This window comes from Strigops habroptila, chromosome 21 (genome assembly GCF_004027225.2).
Source record: "Strigops habroptila isolate Jane chromosome 21, bStrHab1.2.pri, whole genome shotgun sequence".
Taxonomy (NCBI): domain Eukaryota; kingdom Metazoa; phylum Chordata; class Aves; order Psittaciformes; family Psittacidae; genus Strigops; species Strigops habroptila.
The window spans coordinates 1,182,107-1,196,952 of NC_044297.2; the positions used below are offsets into that span (position 1 = coordinate 1,182,107).

General features: G+C 42.9%; 1 protein-coding gene across 2 annotated transcripts in view; it reads left to right on the top strand.

The window, feature by feature from the left end:
- The window catches only part of LRRTM4 (leucine rich repeat transmembrane neuronal 4), a 530,617-nt gene that overhangs the window by 297,425 nt on the left and 218,346 nt on the right, over positions 1-14,846 (top strand). For both annotated transcript variants that reach the window (XM_030510093.1, XM_030510092.1), the window contains one exon: positions 12,742-12,879. The gene's annotated coding sequence lies outside the window, so the exon portion shown is untranslated. The remainder of the gene's footprint in view (positions 1-12,741; positions 12,880-14,846) is intronic.

A 14,846-nucleotide genomic window follows, 5' to 3' on the forward strand; every position in this document is an offset into this window, starting at 1 on the left:
GATGCTGAATTGTTGCTTGAGACTGGGAAGTGCTGGAGATTATTTTATTGCTGTGTAATTCCTGGCCATTGTTGCTAAATCTCATTTGCAGTCAGTAATCAGATAAGAACACTAAACTTCCTTGAATTTGTCTTGGTTCTCTTGCCTTGTTCCAGGATCGTGTTTGGAGGTAGTAGAGAAAGGGATAGGGATAATATATGTGAGCTCTCCGATTCAGGAGCTGAAGGGTAGCAAAGACACAGCTTTGCTTTTATAATTATTTCTGCAAAACTATGTTGGCAGATTCTCCCTGTAGAACTACAGCATATGCCAACAAAACTTTTTCTGTTGGCATTGCTACACGAGTTCCTCAGATGATGTGAACTAAGTTGACAAAAGCAGTATTTTGTCAGTGGTGCTACAGCTCTCGGGTTCAATATTTCAGGACCAGATAGCTTATGTTTCTTCTTTTTCCCTCCCTTCCTTCCCTGCTGCTCTTCCTCTCTTTACCTCATGTCTGTCTTCATCGTTTTCTCCACTCAAGAAACAAAAGACAAACCAAACTCAAATCCTTCCTAATGCAGCAGCACTGGCAGTATGATCCAACTCACCACACATCCTTAATTTCAACTGTGTATAGAGGGCACAGAAATATTTTATCATTTTATGCAACTTGTCTGACCCATGCTGCTTCCACATATGATACAGATTTCTTATGACTGCTGATCTTTGCTTTCCAAGAGAGAGATCTACCTTACCAAAAGAGAGCAAATGCCTCTTGACCTTTCCAGCCCTTGGATTCTCAGTGTTTGTGACTTGGCCAGACAGGTCTGGGGAAGAAAGAACTTACCAGCAGATGGATTTATGAGAAGAGCTCAGTGACAGATGGTGCCCACAGACATTTACTGGCATGTCCTCGCTCTTAATGGGTGTGGGTGGCCCCTTCTAGCAGCACTGATAATACATTAGAATTTGTGTGTGTGCATTATAAAGATACGCTGGCAGATAAGGGACTGCATTAGCAGCAGAAGAAATTCAGGGACCTCTAATACATAGCTTGAGTACTTCAGAGTTCATCTTGTGGTTGAATCCAGTGGCACCAACATCAGGAATCTTTTCAGTCTCCTTTATGCCGCTTGATCAGATCTGTAAATTCCTGAATCACCTTCTTTGTGATCCATCCTCAGTGTATGCAATGTACTGCTTCTGACAATAACTGCCACTTCTGCATTCAAAATAAGCCCCGAGCCTTCTAGCCATACCTGCACCATTGGAAACAATTTTATAATCTTTAATGTTCATTAATTATATCATTTGTTTAAAAGATGCTTAGGATAGACTTAACTAAACCCCAAAGCATTCTTAACATTAAGCTTGTGAGCAGGCTTAGAGAGTCCAGTTTGCTTGCAGCTAAGCAGTGTATTAAGTGCACTGCTGGACACAACCATTAGCAGAAACTCAGTGTACAGACACAGGATTCGCTGTGGGAAAACGTGTGTATTCCAAACTGCTATGGAAGCTGCCCTCTGGTACAGAAAGGCTGTCCTAAATCCATTTGGATTCACTTGATATTATGATCTCTTGCTGTCCTTTGAAATCTTGCCTTATATGTGTACTTTAGGATTCATTTCCTGAGAACTGGTGCTTAGAGAAACCAGGTCTTCAATCTGCTTGCTTCTGTTAGGAACCTGTCTTCACTCTGCACAGACACAGTTGAATATCTGGTGCATTTCTTGGCCAGAAACCTCAGAGAGAGCGTCTATGAAAGAGGTGATATCAGCACTGAGAGAGAGATGGTCGGGTTGATTTGTTGTCTTCCAATTCATCCATCTCAGCAATTCCTGTGAGCAAAGTTTGCCCTACAAGTGGAACTGAAGCTGCCCTAACCCTCTCCCACAAGCTGAAAATCTGCTATCTGAAATCTTTTCTTCGGAGTGATTTATACTTCCCTGGCTTAGCAGAAGCAGACCCAGTGACATGCTCAATCCCACACTAAATCCTGGCTTGGCCTGATCGTTCTTTACTGGGTTACTTTCAATCTCTCCTCTCTCCACCTCGTGAATTTTTCATGGGCTGTAAAGGATTGTCTTCTGGAGTCAACAGAGGAAGATGAATTAAAAATGAGGAGCAAGTGTAGTTAGGTTAGAAAAGGCCAAGTTACTGCTTTGGATTTTTTGTTTGTATAGAAATGTGGATGGCTCTGATATACAGCAAAGACTATTTGGTAGGGGACAGACTGGAGAAACCCCTCTGAATGTAAAGGTCTCCAAATCTCAGTGGTGCACAGAGATGATGCGATCTCTGCCTCTATGGAACCTCTGAGGTAGAATGTTGATTTAGCTGAAGTCCAGAACAAATCAGGGCAGAGTGTTGCTCAGGATAAAATTGTCATTCATCAGACTAAAAAGAAGGTAAGATGTTAAAAACCATGTAGACGAGGCCCTTAGCGATATGCTTTAGTGGTGGCCTCAGCAGTGCTGGGGTGAAGGTTGGACTTGATGATCTTGAAGGTCTTTTCCAACCTGGTTGATTCTGTGATTATATGTTGGTATTTTGCCTTTTGGTCCATTGCACTACTGACTGCATTTAAACACTGTGATGCAGTGATGCTTGTCCTGTTGCAAGATGATTTTTGCCCTGATGTTAGAACAGTCTTAGTAATTGAGTTTTATTGGGAGGGCTGTGTCATTCTAAATCTCATTAAATTTAATGTCTTGTGATCTGCATTCCTTCGTTAGAAGTAAACTCCTCACTCTCTGAAATCCATATACATGAAGGGATTGAAGATGCATATGGAGAATCAAACTTCTGGAGAAAGTGGTGTGAGAATGTAGTAAAGAAGATGTGTGCTTTGTATTCCTCAAAAGCAGAGAGGGAACAGTTAATTTGGAGGCAAAAATGATACTGAGGAAAAAAGTACCAAGCGGTGCAGTTGCAATGTTACTGAAATCTGAATGGTATTAAAATCAAATGTGCTTTGATCTACCACACCAGTGGAATTAGGAATTGAGGCAACTGAAGTTGCAGGAAAAGTCTGCCTGGTGAACACGCAGCTCAGCTGTGTGGAGGGACCGAGGTGTGGGACTCAACAGACCTGAACTGGCTGGTTCTGCTGGTGTCCTGCTACGTTACTGGAGAAAGACATTTGAGGGGCACTTGCATCTCTGAGTTTCGGACACTCAGCTGCAGGCAGGACATGTTCTCTGTAGCTCCCAGCCTGTGCCAATGGAGGGAGTTTTGAGTTGCTGCTGGAGTAGCCCATCGCTCCTTTCCCTGCCTCTGCTCTCTTAGACTTGCCTCCTAATTTAGGCACCTTGTGTCTCTGAAGTTGAGGCTTGTGACCACCCTTCCACTACTGCTTCAGTTTTCGTACTTGGATAATGGTGATAATGATGCTGGACTTGTTTATGAAAAGAGCCAAGATTCACAATTTAGAATGTTTCTATATATGAAGTAGATATAATTAATTTCTTTCTGTCATTACATGCAAAATTCTGTAACAGATGGACCAGTATCATTTGGCAAATAATTCATCTGCCATTTCCCTCATCCATCATTAAACAATTGGGACATTTCTCCGTTGTGTAGTCAGCTCTAAACCCTGTTTGGTTTGATGTTTCATAGCATACTGGTGGGATTGGTCTAGACCCATTGAAATCAATGAGGAGATGACTGCCTGGAGTAGGCTGTGATTCAGGCCTTGTATTTTTATGTGCAATGATCTCAAAAGGTAGAATCATAACTAGTGAGTTGGGAGATGTAGATTCATTGGAGTTAGCAGTATCTTACTTTGAGGTGTTTCTCAAGGTGTCCCTCTTCATAAAGCATTGACACCAAGGAAACAGAGTAGTATTATACCACTGATTGTAGAACCCTGTGTTTGAGGGATGTTCCCGCACGTAGTAGATGATGTGTGGAGGAGTACAGCATTATGGACTTAGTCTTGAAGTCCACCTAAACCTCCTGTTCCCTTCCCTCCCTTTTGGTAGTTGAGTGCCAACAATTTCCGATGTGGGGAAGTTCCGTGACATTCAGTAGTTCTTAATGTCCAAACCACTTTACATCCCCCCAGCCCAAGACAGTGATTTTTTTTTCTCTGTACCTGAAGGACAAGGGTTTGGAAAAGCTGAGCTCAGTGGATCCTATGGGCTTATTGAGCAGCAGCAACCCAGAAATCTCTTCTGTAATAGCCTCTTGAATTTTTAAATCCGGGAGTTGGTAATGCCCATACTGCAGATATGTGGGAATGGATATTTCAAAACTGGACCCAAACTTTAAGAAGGGTGGTTTGGATAAATGATTTCACTTTTCTTCCACCTTTTAATTAAAATCACTGTGGCATAGACCCTGTGCTTCAACAGATTCCTTGTAATAAATTGCATTAGGTGCTATTAGCTCTCAGAGTATTACTCCAGGTTAACTCTCTCCTTTCTAGGATTTCCTCAACTCTTTGCCATATCACTCATCATTCAAACAGCCAGCTTGCTTTGCCTTCTTCCTCTCCCCTTATTGCATCAGTATGCATTGCAAACCCAGCGGCTTGTACATCCTACGTTAAGATAATGAGACCAACTTAATTCCACTACAGCTGCTCCAGGCATGTAAATGAACCTTTCATCTGTCCAGCAAAGCAGCTCGGAGACGTGCTTAGAACACCCGGGGACAGCAGCAGGAGCAGTCAGGGACATGCCAGAGGTGAGGGTGGCAGAAGAGGCTATGCTGAAAATGCCCTGAATTAATATTTCCGACACAAATCAATGCTGTTGTTATCCACAGCATTAATTATTGCAAGGCCATTTTTCCCTGTTTATCCCCACCGAATGGGACGTAGTGATCATCGTCCTGTTAGCACTAGAAAGGACGCAACGTGAACCCCCTCATACTGTGTTCTTAACGTGTTCTCTTCAGTCTCTGTCAGGGGCCACGTCTCCTCGGTTGTGTCCACGTTGTGCCAAGCAGGTTCGAGCAGGCTGGTTTGTCTGAAAGTAGAATAGTGGTAGTAGGGAAGCACGTGGGCTCTGCCTCTCAGCAAGGCTAATCTAGACAGTCTTGTGCTGGTGTGACTCTGTGGCTTTGAATTGGCAGGAATTAGGTTGTGGCTGATGTGGCTCAAATGTCCCTGCTCTGGGTCAGCCATGCCCCAGGAAAACGAATGCAGTAGGAGCTGCATAGGATGGGAGGAAAATGCTGACCCTCAGCCATGTGTTGTCTCTTGTAGTGTTTCTTATATCTTACCAATGAACAAAGGCTTCCCACAGCTCTAGAAAGTAAATATTTTTATTTTTAAACCACATTTCCTCTATGTAATAGTGCAGTAAGGAACTGTCTGTGCTTACAACAACAAAAGACTGAATACTTCTGCATTGTTGTAGAAAGCTAAACCCATTCAGTACATGTCTAGTGTTTCTACTCCATGCTTACTTCCAGTCCTCTTCAGTGCAGCACTTAGCTTGTATGAATGGCTTCAATGGGGTTTAACCATATGTTAAAGGTAAGCATATTTTAAATGCTTTGCTGAGTTAAGGCCTAAATGAAAGCCAAAAGCAGAACCTTTTGACAAACATCTGATTCCTCTGAACTCAAGTGGTCTATTATTGCAGGTTTGAAACCTGCAGGAGGCGGATGATGTGTGTGGAGTAAATTACAGCATGGTCTGATGATTGTAACGGATTCACTTGGCTGTGAGGTGGCTCAGAGGTGCCTGTGCAGGATGTCACTTGCAGCCCAGTTTTGTGCTGGTGGCAGCAGCAAGGAGATGAACTTAGGTGTGTTTTTATCAGTATCTTCCCAAAGAAAAGGCCCAGTTGGAATGCAGATATCCCTGTTTAATATAGCTCAGCCAGAAACAAGCAAGGGCTCAATTTGGCAAATGCTCCTAATCTTTGACAGAGTTGGAATCCGGACACCCATTTTCTTCAGCTCTCTCTCTTGTAGCTGTTAGGATGATATAGCTGTTTGATGAGCTCTACTTGTTATCAATCCGTTAGGAAACAGTGCATTTTAATGGAATAGTTACATGAAGGGATGCAAGGCACAGCCTTGGATTTTTGGGGGATTGATCTGAGACTGAATTGGAAAGTTTGAAAGAGATTCTTCATCACTGCTGCTGTTAAATAAAAGAGATGAAGCAAATTTTGCCAAAACAGTTGTGGTACAGTTTGGAGATAATATGGAGCACATCATGGAGGATGTTCCAAGTCTCCAAAGCTCCAGACGGCGAGGATTTTGGTCTCATCCGTTCAGTTCTTCCTCAGTTGAACTTCCCTTGGTTCCCGGATCCTCAGATGTATCCTATCATGTTGAGTGTTCAGTGGGATGCTTGGAGGCAGGAATCCCTGGAGATGGCTGGTGCTTTGAAGCCCACTTTTGCCTGTGAAAGTCAGGCAGAGGAGGGACCCGACCACTAGTGTTGTGATTTTGGGACTGGGTTTTTTAACTGGGAAAGAGTTTTGCTGTTTCTTGGTCCTTTTCCGTTGAAAATATTGCTTCCCATTTTAGTCTTTTTCAAGACAACAGCTTGTTTTGAGGACTGGTTTATTTTAGTTACTGCTTTGACTGCTGTGTAAGCACTGAGTGCTCAACCCCAGCCCTCAAGGGGAGGAAAAAGTGTCCATGGAACAATTTCTACTCACTGTATAGGACAGACCAAAGCTCCTGCTGAGCTGTCTAATTCTGTTGCCCACGTGATGAGTAGAAAGTCAAGGTTCTATATTTGATTTCATTAAAAAGCTGTAAAACCCAACACAGTTGTGATGGGCGCTTCCAACCTCTCAGGTCAATAAATGTGTTAATAGAAGATATTTCCTTATGCGTAACAGGTTTGGGGGCATCTGTAATCTATGTTTAAACAATAGACTAAAGCAGCCTTTTCAGAAGTATTTCGCTCTTGGTAAAGAGAAATGCTTATAAATGTGAGAAGATGTTATTTACTTACTAGATTTTGTTCACTGGGCAAGAGCTTTCCTCAACTCTGGTGTCATTCTGTGTTTAGCTCCCTGAGGAACATAGACTTGGTAAGGAAGAGCTGCTGAGAAGAGTTGTCTTGAACGTTTCTCAGCATGACACTGTGTTTGCTTTGCTTAAGTTCAAGGACTTTATTGATAAGCTGGTGTTAACAGAGGCCAGGCAAGATCATAGGTGTCTTTGTGCCACTTTCTTTTGAGTAGGGAACATCTCCTGTGGTCCTCTGGACACAATCTGTGGTTTACACTCACAGGTGCCAGCACAGCATAAATCATAACTAACCAAATAGCAAGAGAGAAACCTAGTCCCGGTAGGAGAATAGGTGAGAACAGACAAGGGAGGGAACTTGTCAAAATGTAGCCAGAAATAGAAACCAAATTCCCAGGTTCCTCCCACACTGTCTGCTGGATGATGGGGTTTTAATGTGTGTTTTCCTGTATTTTAGTTCCTGATTATTTCACCCCCCCAGATTGGTGTAGGTCAGCATTTTTAAGGTACACATAATCACGACTGAATGTTGACCCAAACAGTTACAGATCACATTGTTCCCTATAGTGGATTTTTGCTTTTTTGTTCCCTCAAGGCACTTGTTTCTGGGCATAAACTTGAATCACTCTCATGCTGGGAGAGAGCTCAACCCCCAGTGATGGGCTTCTAGAGCCTGACAAACAGCCACAAGGATGGGAACTAGCATTAGAAGTGGTGAGTGATATTGTCAGGGGTGTCTGGTAGCTGAAGATCCAAGAGCATTCCAACTAAACCAAAGTCCCTCCTTGGAAAGAGATGGGAAGAAGCCAGCTACAAAGATAACTCCCCATCCATAGCTGTGTCCTTGGAGTAGATAGAAGGAATTTTGCCAACTGCCACAGCATGCAGGAAGCTCCCTGTCACAGAATGGCTTTCTTGGAATGATCTTGAGCGTTGCTGCTTCATGCACCAAGTCTTTGCCCTGCCTGATGAGCACCAGGAATTTCAGCACTGCAGGAAGAGACAGCCCAGCACAGGGTGCCCAGAGAAGCTGTGGCTGCTCCATCCCTGGCAGCGTTCAAGGCCAGGCTGGACACAGGGGCTTGGAGCAACCTGCTCTAGTGGAAGGTGTCCCTGCCCGTGGCAGGGGTTGGAACTGGATGAGCTTTAAGGTGACTTCCAACACAAACCAGTCTGGGATTCTATGTTACGGAGGAATTCTGAAGATGAATAAGAAACTATGTGAATTTATTAAGTTAGAATATGAATCGGTGCCTGAAAACTGTGCTTCCTGACAATGCACATATTTTACAAGTTTGACAAATTTCTTACATGTTCAAATGCTTTTAGGCATTTGTGCAGACTCTCTAAAGGACCTCAGTGAAGATAACCCCTTACAACTTGCCCGTGACTTATAAAGCAGAGACTAGGATTAAGAGATGAATAGAGAATGAATAATTGGCCTCTTGAGTATAATGGTTCTGTCTGTTTCAAAGGACATTTGCTTGTGTTAAAATCAACCTTTTTCCTCAGCAAAAATTAGGCATTTCTGTGGCACTAAAGAATAAGTAATTGCCAAAGTTATTTGTGTCAAAATAACTTATTAATCTGAAAGGATGAAGACACTGCCCAGAGGTCATGTATGACCCAGTAATGGGACCATCAAGCATCACCATAAATAATTAAACCAAGACACATTACTGGAGAACTTTCTTCTTTTCCCCTTCCTCAGGCACCTTGAAGTTCCTTCATTATCAGTGTAATTTATATTATAGGTGGATTACCAATACAGAGAGCTGCAGTTTTAATCCTTCTCAGAGAACCAGAGAAGAGCTGTGGCTGGAAGGGGTCCCTAAGAGATCGGCCAGGCCAAGTCCCCTGCTCTGAGCAGGGTCACCAATAGAGCAGGTTGCTCAGGACTGTGTCCTCTTGAGGAAACTCTTCCAGTGTTTCATCACCCTCACAGTAACAACCTTCTTCTTACGTTTAAATGCCATTCCCCTTGTTTCAGTTTGTGCCCATTGCCGCCTGTTCTGTCTCTGGGCAGCACGAGGGTCTGGCTCTGTCAGCTTTACTCCTTTCCATCAGGTACTTAGACATGTAGATGAGGTTCTCCTGAGCCTTCTCTTCCTGAGGCTACACATTCCCAGCTCTCCACTTCTCCTTGGCTGATGTGCTTTGGATTTGATCCATATTTCTTGTCACATTCCTAGTTTCAAGCAGAGAACATGGTACATAACTGGAACTTGACCATTGGTCATCCCTAAGAAGGAACAGCTCTTAGGAAGAAAATCAGTGAGATCTACAAGGCAGAACAGGAATTGTGGACCATGTGTATCCAATTATGGAGGACATTTGGTAAATATGGAGAGGGGAATGATTTGGGCTTTTTAGATCACTGATGAGAAGCAATTGATTCAGTATGTCATGATTCAGTGCCTCGTGTTAGCCAAGATGAGAGTTGTCATGTTTACCTGAAAGGCAGAATTAATCTGAAGTTAATTGAGTAATTCTGTATTTAAACTGTTATAACAGAGAATTCAATTGACTTCCTGAACCAATCAATTTCTCTCTCTCTCATTTTTTTTTTAGGAGGGATTTGGTCTTTGTTGCTGGGTTTTGTGTATTGTCCACATCTGCTTGTGCTTCATCTGCAGCAGATACACATTCAGCTGCTCTGTGGAGAGGGTGGTGGGGATATTTCTGAAACAGTTCCTAAGGGGTTTTGTCAGTTTATCCCTTATCACTGTTGGGATATTGTAAAAGTCCAGCACATATCTTTTCACCACTATTTAATGTGTCTGGTTCCTAAACAATTGCAATTGATTTTGTTTGCTCTTGCAAACACAAATTATCCCGTAATCATCACAGCCTTCCAGCCATGCTCACATTGTCTTGTTTGTGTGTTAAAGTGAGAAAACGCCGACATCGCCATGAAAATAACAAAGGTTAGAGGCAAATAGCAGGTGGGTTTTTTCCTGGTTGGCAGGATGTGCATCTACTTCAATTAATTGTCACCCTCACAGCTTATTTAATACACTGGGGGAAGTGAGGTACATTGCAGAATGAAATAAATGACCTCTAGTTTTGCTTTTGCTGGTGGTTGCTGCTAAATGGCTATTTCAGGGTTCATCAGTGACAGTCCTTTCAGCTGTGATTGCTCACTTTTACTCCAAACGGGTATGTGCAGCAGAATGCTAAAGGGAACAGTACTTTTCAGTTCAATCCATTTCTTTACAAGCCAGGCTTTGTGGGTTAGTGCAGTCTAAGTCCTGGAGGATCAAATCGTGCAGAGAGTTACCTGCTGGATTTGAGTAACAGCATTTCCTCTGACCACATGTAGGTAACAGGGTTGACCATTGCTGAGGCTTTAACTCCCTTTTCTAGTTAATATATTTTATTTTTTAAATGGCTTTACCCCCATTTTTCTATACTCTTTAGAATTCTATGGTTTAGATTTCTACTATTGAGCAATTAAACAGTTCCTTTTGACAACTTACACTTCTTTACTCTTGCATTCTACAGTGTGTAGCTCTGCATGCCCGTTCAGTGTACATTTCTTGCAAAAGTCATATGAAACACATTAGCCTGAAACTAATTTGTCTCATCTGTAGCTAGTTATCGTGCAGGAAATACAAGGCTTGATGCTGAAGGGGGATGAACCTTCTGTCTTACCATAGGTAATGATAGAGCCCCCAGTAGGCCAACAGGAGAGGGATCCAGGATGTGCCCTCCAGGAAGAGGACCTTTGAATGTCCCTTCCAACCCAAACTGTTCTATGATTTTATGATTCTAAGAGTGCTTCAGTGTTCTGTCCCAGAGGATTTTGGTGAAGATTTGGTTGTGCTCCTGTGAGGACAATACTTATGGGGGCACAACCACAGTGTTGCAACTCCAGGTGGGGGATAAGCAGCAGGAGCAGATGAGCTTCTTCATGCCACTGCCCTTAGCAATGGGAGTGAGAAATGTTTCAGAGCCTGTGCTGGAACAGGTAGAGTTAGTTCTAAACAGAGTTTTTCTACTGCTCTTTTGAAGACACAGGGCTTGTTGTGAGCTGCTCAGGATTTACTTATAGATAACTCGTTTGGCCTGGGTTGTCTTCAAGTGCATTTCATACATGATAACAGCATTCAGAAATGCACATCGGTGGTTCTGTAAATCAGCTTTAGGTTTTATTGTAATTTCTGTTGTGAAAACGGGGGGATTCACAGCAAGGCCCATGTTTTACTGTGCTGTTCAGTTGTTTATTTCAAGTGTAATCCACAATTGTACAAGAGGCTTCTGTGGTAACTACTCTGAGGAAGTAAGGCTTGATTTGGTGAGGTGCTGAGTGCCCTTGATGTCCATCGGTTTTAAGGATGCTTGGGCTCTGGACTCAGCTTTAACCTCACTGATAACAGCTCTAATAATGATAAGTGCCAAGGCAAAGTCCTCCTCTTGGTGCACTTGGTATTTCATTCACATCTCATGCTTCCTGTGGAAAATTTCTCAGCTTTTTTCCATGTCCCTGTTCATAAAGACTTACCTGTTCAACCAAAATCAGCTTTTTCATCAGGAAATTTGAGAGAAGCTTTGTCTCTTAGGATTTGCTTGTCATATGAGGTCCTTAGGTGAAGCTTGTTTGTATTTAACTGGTTTAGGGTAGCGCAGTCCTATTGGATTAATATCGAAGGTAGAAACTACCACCTCTGTAGCATAATGCTCCAGAATGGTTCCAAATAGCATTTTCCCAATGACTAACGCAAATGGTCCGGTTGTTTCTGGTGCTGGATGCTTGTTAGCTTGGATCAGTGAGGGAACCTGCCATCAGTGGGTACAGGGAGAGCAGAAAGTTTTCATACCACAAACCTTTCAGCTGTCATTCCACTGTGCTCTGCAAGAAGAAGAGAAGTTAATGAGGCAGGAGAAATGACCAGCAGCAGCAGCTGGAGCCAGTGGCTTCCTCTAATATTTGCAGAAGGGGAACAGCTACAGGCTGCCATTCTCAGCCTTTCCTGTGGAAATCAAGGGATAAAAAGGAAATTACCTTTGCATAGATTCTGAATGGTTAAAAGAAATAGATTTCATTCTACAGCTGGTGCCTGGAAGTGCAGTTGTGGGACATGTGAATAGAATCCTTTGTCGGCTTACGGTTGGACTCCATGATCTTCAAGATCTTCCCCAACCTAAATGATTCTTTGCTTGGGGTCCCTGCACCCACGTTAAGACTTGAGCAGGGTCAAGCTGGTAGGAATAGGTCTTTCTTTTGCAAATCATCCTTAGTAGCCTGCCTTTCTGTCTTGTCTTCTAAGCACAATTCCACAAGCTGCCCAGTGTGAATCTATATATATAGTTAGATATATAGTTAGATAGAGGCCAGTAGTTTCCTACTCCTGTTCATCTTAGTGAGAAAACAACCTGGTGGTAATGTCTGTGGAGTTCATAGTCAATCCAAGTACTTAGAGTAGGTGTCTGCCTTCTTGATCATCTGGGTCATGTATCTGTAGAGGTGATTGGACACTTCCTATGAACAGGGTTTGGAGAGCATCAGTAGTAGGGTGACAAGGGGAAAGGATTCAGAAAGCCTTTCTCAATTCCTGAGCAAATGAAAACCATAGCAAGGGTTAATGCTTCTGGGATTCCAGGTTGTATATGTCAGATGGAATAAACGCTGATTAAAACTTTCTTCCCGTTTCGAATAGAGATCCATAGAAATCCAATTAAATGTCAAAATGAGTTGGAATCTTTCACTTAAATGAGAATTAACTGTTGCCAGTATCTGAAGAGTTCATTTACCCATCTGGTCATTCAGAGTTCTGGGAGAGTGCTGAGCATTTTCCTTTTCCATTTCAGGTTCCAGCTGTGGATATTCCCCATCTGAAATCCTGTCCTTTCATCTGACAGTATCACATGAGGAACTTCAGTCCTGATTTATGGAGTAGTTTACTTGCTGATCATGCTGACTGGTGCGTGATAGAATCACACACTAAGGTATGTGTGTAATTTGCCCTAAAAGCTCCAAGTGCTTAGTTTCATTTTATAGAGTAACTGATGCCGGTAGGGACTTGTGGACATCTGTAGTCCAGCCCCTCCTCTTCAGAGCAGTTCAACCTGGACCCATTTCCAGTCTGGGTTTGGATATCTCCAAGGGTAGAGATTCCACAACCTCTATGAGCAGCCTATTCTAGTGTGCGACCATCCCATGATGGAAACATCCCTCCTTCCATCTAGTTGCTGTTTCCTGTGCTGTGTCTTGTGTGCGTTACCTCTTGTCCTGTCGCTTTGCACCTCCCTTTTCTGTGGCTCATGGTTCGTATGGCTTTTAACCCACACATTTAATGTAGTGCAGGATTAGGGAAGTTGACCATGTCCTGCAGGGATTTTTTTGGTTGGTCACAACTTGAGAGCTCGGTTGGACTACAGGAAGGGTGGTCATGGATAAGCCATGGATGGAATGTGAAAAGGTGCTTGTTCAGTTCAAAGTCTGGTACAGATATTTTGTGAGACTTTGGGCATGCCAATCCTTTGAAGTTTCAGTTCTTCATCCATCACATGGGGAGACAGTCATGTTCCTTCTGCATCTTTGTTTACGTGCTAAGTTCTCTGTTAACTTTGTATATGACACCATGTGTACAGGTAGGGGAACAGTATTACTGATAATATATGCTACGTTAAAACTGACAATTCTTTAGTAGTGTGGAAACACATTCAGGAATCCAGAAAGGGTTTTGTCGTGTGCTGATTTTAATGTACCAGCCAAATAGCAGTGGTAATGAATTGCTGACAATTAAACACTTAGCACTCATGAAGAGTTGAAGATAAGAACTTGGATGTATACAATTCCATCAATAATTCAGAGGACATTAGAGCCTCAATGTCAGAAGCTGTACATCTGCACAGGGTGACATGTATTAATGAAGTTGCTCCATACATTACACTCCAATTGCTAATTTATTCATGGTTTACTAGCAGTGGTGGGAAGAGGAGGAAAGGAAAACCCAAGGTCTGAGTTCAGTAGCCTGTGAAACAAAGCAGCACACCAGCTTTATTTGCAGCGTTTGATTTCTGAGTTGTGTATCTGTGTCTGCCTTGGTGAATGAGTCCAGATTAAAAGGAAGCAAGTGAATACAGCCCAGATAAATTGACTCTAAGTAGGCCTTATCTCCAAATCATTCCACTGGAGCGGAATGTTAACAAAAGGCAGGCAGTCATGTGTTCAGGATGATATGGGGAAACGTGCTCATTTCCCTAAAAACCCACCCTGAGTCTGTAGTGTTTAATCCTGTGAATTGAACAGTTACTGTTGGCTGGTTCCCGATCTCTGTTGTGAAGGCTGTTATCCCTACAAAAATACTCACCGTGAGTTAAAATGTATTAATGAGATCAAGATATGCCAAAATACTGACCCGTTGCTCTAGCTGCTGTGTCAGCAGAGCACCAAGATGTGGTCATTTCTTGTGTGCCTTTGTTAACCAGTGTATTCCTGAAAAAAGCTTTACCAGTTGGGAAACACAGGCAAAGGACATGACTTTTTAATCCCCGTTCTCTTCCAGGGATCAAAGAGGCCGGGTGTCATCTTTACAGGATTGTGGCAACCCTTCATAGCAGAAAAACCCAGAAGCTTTAGGAGCCTTTGTGGCTCAGAAACTTCAGAAGCAGCTTTTGCATTGATTTGGCTCATGCTGTCACTCAAGTATGAAAGCCAGGGTCTGGCTTCCCTTTTGTTCTGAACTTGACACTCATTTGCAGCTACATTTTAAACCACAGTGTATACACCTTCAACTCACAAAACTGTGCCCCCCTAATTACTGTTTTGCCTGTGAATTGCACTGAAGGCAGTCCTGTTCTGGAAGGCTTGCCAATTACACAGATGTCTGCAGCTCTGTGCAAAGTAGGTGTTAAGCAGAATGTGATGTCCAAGCTACTTGATGAAATACAGACCTGTATTTACAGGCAGA